Raw genomic sequence first — 8,536 nt, forward strand, 5'->3', positions numbered from 1 at the left:
CTGCTGAATGATCATCTTAAGTTATATTTTTTGACATATGAAAGGAATACTTGAAAATACAGGACTAAATGGTATCATCAGAGAGACCATTAATTCCTTCTGTTCACCCACATGCTGATTGTGTCTTGGTAGAATAACCTTGCCACAAACTACCTTAAATACTTATGTGGAAATTGTTGTTAAGTCTGGATATTTTTGTGGGAATAGGAGAAAACTGCTTACTTTGTTTTATTGTTTTTCTGAATTAAACCCCACTTATTGGGTATAAGGCTACTAAACTTGATAAGGCTGCTAAACTTGGGGGAAAAACGGAAAAACAAAACAATTCCTATCACTTGGTAGCCTCTCAAAATAGTTAGAAAATAAACAGATATTTTCCAGTGTCACTTTTATTTGGATCTGAGGTAAGATAGATAAATCCATAGTTACACAAAAATAAAAATTATTCTGAGCATCAGTCTTTTATGATTTTATGAGGAAAAGAAAGAATAGCTTAGTTTAAACTGTTAACGGTTTTTATGGGAAAGAGATTGTAGCACTTTTTTTTCTTAACTTAACAAAGTTCGGGAAGGGGAAGGATCCATCCCAGGACAGTGGTTCAGCCTGTAGAGCCACAACTCTGTGAACGTGAATGTTGCCCTCTTATAAAAATAAATGTGAAATGTCTTTATTCATTTTTAAAATTAAACATACACTTTTTTTGATATAAATGACCATGTTTGACTGCAAGATTGAAATGATCTTTAAACAAATATTTTCCTATCAGTTTCCATTTTTGTTTGTCTTTCTGACACAACTGTACAATTATTAATGTTTATATTGTCCCTTGATTTAGAAAAGTATTTGATTCAATCTGTACCAGTATATTTATACAGTCCATATGGCACATTTATTATTCTATATATATTTTGTGTTAATGTGTAGGTATAATTTTTCTTAAGTTCTGGAAAGGTCGTAATTTCAGTTATCAGAAACCATTCCATTATCACTGACCCTTTTATATTATTTCATTTGTTCTTGTATATCAGTATTATTTTTTAGCATTTTTTAGGTGTCATTCACAGCGTACCTAAGGATGCTGTGTTCTGGTAACCTGTATTTGAGGTAATCTGCTTAAAACAAAAGTCTTTATCTTCTTTGCCTATTCCAAAGAGCTAGAGAGTCTAATCCAGGAAAGCTTTTGATGTTTTGTTGTTGTCGTTGTGGTGTTGTTATTGTTTTACATAAGAACTGTAGGGACTGTGAATACAGACAAGAGAACCAAGATAAAGATGCTTGTTTAATGCATAAGCATTGGGGAATAATGGAGAATATCCAGGGTAGTAGACATATAACTGGTTACATATAAAACTCTTTGCAGGTAGAAAAATAAGGAGTGAGAATTAAAGCCACGTATTAGCTACACATTGCACTGTATATTGCAGCTCAAAATCAGAATGGCATGATGTGTAGATCTTTGAGAGAGACCTGGCTTTCCTTTTGAAAGATTTTGTTAATGAGCTAAAAAAATTACTAGTGTGGGATTAACAGATGGAGTAATTTGAAATAAGCCATCCAGTATTTGTAGCACTATAATCTGTCTACCCTATTTGTGACAGAGAAAGGAGAAGATACAATAGGATCATATACTTGTAATTTGAATAATTTCGAGCTATCCAAATGGTCCTTGTAATTTTCACAACTGCTGTCCATTGTTTGAGGATGTTACCTACTAATTGAAAACATTCAATCCATATCTACAACATTATACACCAGCAACAGTATAAATGTAAGCCTAAATTTGCAAAATTCATAATAATTTAGTGATGAAATTTTTTAATAACATGCCATATATAAATGTGCAGATTTTATGCAAGTGTTGACAAAAATCATTTTTCAGCTTGCAAAATGGGACTGCAATATTACATTTTTCATGTAAGCAATTTTTTACATCTGAGTTGTTGCTTTCTAAAATGAATGTGAATGCCATCTTTTATGAATGCAACTTGCCTTTTTCATTAAAGAAATTTTTGTTTGATGTAATCAATAAACTTTGGTATGATATGATTGGTATTTCAGCCTCTTTTCTTGGAATAGTGTCAGTTTAATGTCAGAATAATATAGGAGCAATTTGTAGATGGCAAATAAGTTTCTAGTTTCCTCTTTGCCTATATAAGTCACAAAACACTGACCATTTATACATGAGTCAAACTGGCATTTTATGGTATTATAATTTGGAGAGGGTAAGACACTTGTGGCAGTATTTAATAAGACTGTATCTTGTCATTGTATAGATAAAAGTCCAACCAGATCAGCAAATACACATAGAAGGTCTCCTTGGCAGTGCTCTTGCTGCTATCCATGCATTTGGAGCTAGTATTGTATATGGTCTGTGTGTTTTAAAATCATTTGATTCTTAGGTAGCTAAAGATGAAGGAATTTTTACAATAGCTTGAAACTTGATCCAAAGATGTGTGTGTACACCTCCCCCCTTTGCCTTACTTACCTTGCTTAGCCTGTACCCAAGGCCTTGTGAAAATCTCTTTTCTTGGAAAACCTTGCTGTCTTCGACTGCCAACCAAAGTTAACTCCACTGAAGCTGGTTGCTTTGCACTTCAATCTCTATGTTTTGGTAGACTTTTAATCCTATTAATTTTTAACATATATTCAGTACTTTTTTTTTTTTTTGTGAAGTGAAAAATGTACTCGGTTACAGTGTCAGCTTTGCCACTTAGAGCCATTCCTCCCTTGGTCCTCTTTCTTCTCATCTGTAAATGGTGTCTTGGCTAAGGGATGGGAAGTCAGATAAAGTGAAAGATGAAAATTGCATTGTAAATGTCATTTTCTGGCCCAGTCTGGTGGCACAATTGGTAGCAAGCTGAACTGTAGTGCTAGAAGCCACAGGACTGACCATGGGTTCAGATCCTCAGGTTGACCTGAAAACATACCAGATGTGTACATGCAGGTCCAGGATCCTGATGAGTTGGGGGGCTGGGGAAAGAGGACTGCAGGGTGATGAGGCTCTGTCTAACGTCTATCTCACGCATGCATGCATACACATGCACACTTGATTACAAATGAAGCAAATTTTATTTTTATTTAATTTACTATAGGGTGTATGTGCTCACCATAGGGAGACAGAGAGAGACAGAGACAGAAAGGAAGCCTCCAGGTCTGGGATTCAAACTATGGTCAGCCATGTGAGAGTCCAGCACCTTAACTGCCACGCCACCTGCTGGCCCCACAAATAAAGCAAAATTGTAAATTTCATTTGCTATTCAGATGTGAGCATTGTTATTTATATAGTTTTTATTACTTCAACTTTTTAACAAACTTGTCATATACCAAATTTCCACAGGTGTCTTACACACTTTCTAGTTTTTTGGGATCAGTGTGTCCTGTCTTCCCTTCTCCATCTATCCTTATGGGAGCTCTTTCTCTCCTCAGTCTGCCCAGGATTGGCCAAAACAGCGGGTGCTGTGAGGCTCTGGGTACTTTGGCCCCTTCAGCAGGAAGCATGAGCAATGGTTAGGGGCTGAACTTATCACTGTGGTTATTCAGCGAATGTTTCTGTGGCTGAAGTGCTAGATGTATACTACTGAAGCCTAAAAGCCTGAGTGGTGGGAATTGTCTTCCACAAAAAAAAAGAGGGACTTAGGTATTTTGCAGTTTTTTTTTTTTTTTGGACACATTTTCCCCAGCAACTGATGAGCAAGGAAATGTGAGTCCAATCCCTAGTATGTGGGTCTCTTGTACTGAAGGAATGTTTCTGTGTGGATCACACCAGTCCTCATGTTATGGGTCTTGGGAGCAAGTGCTGGAAGCAGGCCTGTGGCTGAAAGGAACAGTGCACTTCATGGTGGGGCCAAATTTCTGCTGGCATTGGGTCTTTGGCCCTGGCTCTTAGGACAAGGAGGAGCAGAGTGTAGATAGCTTACTATGTGCCAGGAACTGTTCTAGCCACTTTGAATAGATTCATTTACTCCTTTAATAATCCCCACATCCCTAGGAGGACTCCCAGGACTGAACTTGGGTCTCACTCATGTGTTTCCCAGTGTCTCACACTGTGCAGTTTGTCTCAGATTCCTAAAGCCTTTCATGCCAGATTCTTAAATGATGAAAAAGCAAACCTTAAGTCATTTTGTGTTGGTACATCAGGATGCAGCTGGTCCTACCACAGATCAGACCTTAGACAGGAGTCATTGCATTGATCTTAGGGTTGAGGTGAGTGACCTTGAAATGTCCCAGGCTAGGTTTCCTTTTCATCCCTTTCATCTGATCTGATGGTGCTGAGCTGAGCTTCAGCACCAGTGCATTTTCAGGTGTCTCCCAGGACAAGTTTCTGCATCCTACCTCTTTCTAGTTTTTGAGTGAAATTACAAGTAGACTCTTTCATTTTAATAATAGCCCTGATATCTAGGCTACATAGATCACTTAAAGCAAGGGCATTACCCGCACTCTCCATCTCAGGTGACTCCACCCCACTCCTACTAGAAATCTGGCTGAGATGATTGGCATTCAACATTTTCCATACTGGATTGGATGAAATGTTAGTGTCCTGGAAAATGTTATTAGCTGTTTCTTGAAAAAGTAGGTTGACTAATTATGTTTGGGAAGTTCTGTGTATGATAGTCTTCTGTTTGAGAAGTTCAGGAACTTAATACTAAAGAAGCCTTTTGACTTCATTTAAATCAGGATGTTCAAAACACTGACCAAGGAATCCTTTCTCACATAGACCGTCTAAGAACCTGGGCATGAGTTTTCCCTGGAATGCACTCCACAAAGTAATAGCAAGGTTCTCTAAACTGGTAATTGCCTAGATCACACCTCTTCCTCCCCACTCTCACTTGAGGGAGTTCGTTTTCATGATCTAAAGAAAAATTTAAATGAAGATAGTTCACAAAGCAAGAGCATCACTCAAGGTCTAAATTTGAATGCAGAGACTATGTATTTAAGATTGGAGAAACTGAATACAGAAAATTGATTACACAGGTCATGTAGCTAAAAAGCCAACTGAGTAGTTGATGTGAAGCAAACCGATGACTAGAAAGAGGAGGCCACGAGCACTCCTAGGCTGGGAGTACAAAGAGTGGAGATCTGGAGCCTGTGGCCTAGCTGCTTGGCCAAAGTGGGAATCATGGAGGGCCTATCTGGAGTACCTGGTGCCCACAGTGCAGTCTCAGCCACTGCTGGACATGCAGCCTGAAGTAGAAATAGCCTGACTTCTGTATCTTAGTCTCCGGGCTGTGCCTTCCATTGGCTTGAGCCAACTGTCAGCCAGCTAACTTGGGAGCCTGGGAAACCACAGGGCAGAGCAGGCAAGCACTAGAAGCATCAGAGGATAAACAGGCCCAGGACTGGCACATCCAGAATTTAAGTAAGTAATCAGATGAATATAATTGCGTGTATATAAACAAAGATGAAACTCGAAGGGGCTGAATTTGAGAACTTTTATAACTATCCCCGGTATTTTTCATATGAAGAATATAAATTAAGAGACAAATCTAGTGTGATACAGATGATAATGTATCATGGGTGCATCAATTAATGAAAATAGAAAGCCCTTGCATAACACAGCCTTCTCGGTCTTAATAGTATTAATAAAGACAGCATGGGGGCGGCGGGGAACAGCTAAATGAAGGAGCTGGCATATCTAAGCAAATTTACCATCATATTCAAAATGCAAGGAGAATTCAGGGTCTAGATAAAAAGCTGAAATATTAATTGCAAGGGAAGCAATTTTCCTTTCTTCGTGCTTCTGCTTTCACTCATAAAACAGGAGCTCTCACCCTCTGTGAAGCATGTAGAAGAAAGTTTTTGTTCCTCTCTCCCCACTTCATGTACCTGACTGGTGAAATGAGTTCCACATGTGTGACTCAGTCCCACTTTGGCCCCTCCTCTTTTTAGACCCACCAGCTCACAGACTGCTCGTGTTTTCTCAAAGGCAATCTGTCCAAGCTCGTGGGCCAGAAACCAGACTGGCAGGATGAAAATAAGTGGCTCCAGTTTTCTAGCCCACTCAGTCTGTGGCTAAATGGGTAAATTCAATGCAGGATGAAAGGAATAGGAAAGTCATTCTGGCCTCCTAGTAGGCCAAGTTATAAAATGTCTGCAAATAATAGATTGTTACTTTGTCTGCTTTAGGTACTGCTGCCTTCTTAGTGTCTAGAGCAGTATAGGGGACACAGATGGTGTTTAAGAAATATTTACTAAAGCCAGCAGGTGGTGTGGTTAAGGCACTGGACTTACACGTGGCCGACTGTAGTTTAAGTCCTGGACCTGGCGGCTTAAAAATCATGCTGGGCACATGTGTTTGCATGCCCAAAATCCCAGGAGAAGAATGGATAAGAGATTGCAGCATGGCTACCCCCTCCCCCAGGGGCTAATTCCTAATTTCCCCTCTTGACTCCAGCAGGCACACGTGCTCTATGGTCAAAATAAAACTTAAAAAATATATAAGGGCCAGCTGATGGCATAGCAGTTATGTCACTGGACACCCACATGGTCGACCATGGTTCAAATCTCGGACCTGGTGGCTTGAAACTCACACTGGGCATATAAAGATGCATGCCCAAGATTCTAGGAGGAGGAGGGATTGCTGCTTGGCCATCCTCCCAGGGAGCGATTTCTCACTTTCCCTCTCTGTCTCTCTCTACCTGGTGAGCCATGTGCGCTAAGGCAAACACCTCTGAGAGGTTAGGGTGGCTTGGCTGGATCCCACTTGCCTGACTGTGTGGTTCAAGTGCCAGAATTGGCAGCTTGAGGGGAAAATAATACTTACTGAATGGGCCCAGCTGTGGTGGAGCACACTGCTAAGACACTGCTCCACAGATTGGGACCACAAGGAAGGTCCAGGTTCAATTTCCAGTCCAGTCTAAAAGCAGAACCTATAATGACAATGACATGGGAGACTGAGGCAAGAGGATTATAACAATGAGATTCTGTCTTAAAAAAAGAAAATACAGTTCCTGCCATTAACAGCTTGGCATTTACAAATGAGGTGTCCTTGAGTAAGTCATTTAACAACTCTGTGGGACAGGTTCCTCAACTGTAGATTGGAGATAATAACAATATCTATATCATATGGTTGTTATGTGGGTGAACTATGTATAATGTGCTTAGAGCCGTACTTGGCACAAAGTAGGCCCTAGATAAGCTCGATCCAGTAGCAGCAGTGTGTTTTATCAGCTTGTGTGTTTCCCCCAATTATACTTGTAAACTCCTTAAGGACAAGACCCCTATTTGCCTTTGTTTCTCATGTATTTCTTTTTTTAAAAATAATTTTTAATATTTATTTTGGTTTTTCAAGCTGCTGGATTGGGGACTTGAACCATGAAGTTGGTCATATAGGAATCCAGTACCTTAACCACCATGCCACATGCTGGCCCTGTTCCTCATTTATTTCTCAATGGCTAGCACAATGTCTGAAAAACACAATGGTATGGGCTTGATATTTGTTAAATGAATGAACAAATGAACTTGGTGTACTCAAAATCTTTCCCTCTCCTTCTAAGAACTAGACTAATTACTGTCCCTGTGCCTTGCCACATCCCTTAAGTGACTTCCTTTCTATTAGGCTCTTTAGGCCCTTTTTCTGGAGCTAGATCTACTGGCAAGTTGGCTTACAGGTCTTCTAGGCATGGTCCCAGTGGATGTCGGGGGAAAACACTATTTGAGGTCCAAACTGGAATCCTCCCTATAGTGATTTTTAACCTCATCTCCTAACTTGCTGTGATATTTTACATCTAGATTCTGTAACCACTTGCCATAATGCTACCCCCAAACTCTGTGACATCTGCAAATTATGGTAGGCATATCTTTTAAGATTTAATTCAACTTATTTTTACAATATAAGTTAGGATATTTATGTGACACAGAAATGGGTTATTATCTGTTGAAGATAACATGTATGGTACCCCCAACTGGACTGGTAAGAAATGTATTCATGTTAGAACATTCACTTTACAAGCTAAGAGATGTATGTGATTAAATATAAGAGAAATGAAAATATTATATATGTGTGTGTGTGTGTGTGTGTATATATACATTAGGTTATTTTCTTTAAGAGAGAGAGATTGAGAGATGATCACCTTCCACAGGTTCTTATTATACCATGATCTCCCTCCTCCAGTCTTTGAACCCTTTAGATCTTGGGTGTTTGTGCACATACCTGGCATATATTTCAGGTTGACAGAGCCAGGGATTCCCCCCCAGCCGTTAACATGTGGGATCTGTCTTCTCTTGAACAGTGTGTTACTTCTGTGCCACAGAGCTAGCCCAGATTCCATCACTGAATCAAATACTTGATTTGTCTGTAAGAAAGCACACATACATGGAAATTGCATATGGGGCAATCCAAATACATAACGACTACAATAACAGGTGAACAATCATGAGTGAGGAAATTCTGGAAGTAATAACTTTTATGAATGTATGGTTTAATGATAGCTAATGTGGAGGAAGCAACATTAGGAATTTATACTACTGAAAAATAGTAAACATTATATTGAATTCAATAGTGAATTCTTAGAATCAACTTGAATTCATTTTCCTTGTA

General features: G+C 39.3%; 1 protein-coding gene across 1 annotated transcript in view; it reads left to right on the forward strand.

Annotated features, from left to right (window-relative positions):
- Nucleotides 1-8,536, forward strand: part of LOC102501475 (phospholipid-transporting ATPase IG-like) — a 348,220-nt gene that overhangs the window by 204,969 nt on the left and 134,715 nt on the right. The gene's annotated exons all lie outside the window — the stretch shown is intronic.

Source organism: Tupaia chinensis, unplaced genomic scaffold (genome assembly GCF_000334495.1).
Source record: "Tupaia chinensis unplaced genomic scaffold, TupChi_1.0 Scaffold000706_1, whole genome shotgun sequence".
Lineage (NCBI taxonomy): Eukaryota > Metazoa > Chordata > Mammalia > Scandentia > Tupaiidae > Tupaia > Tupaia belangeri.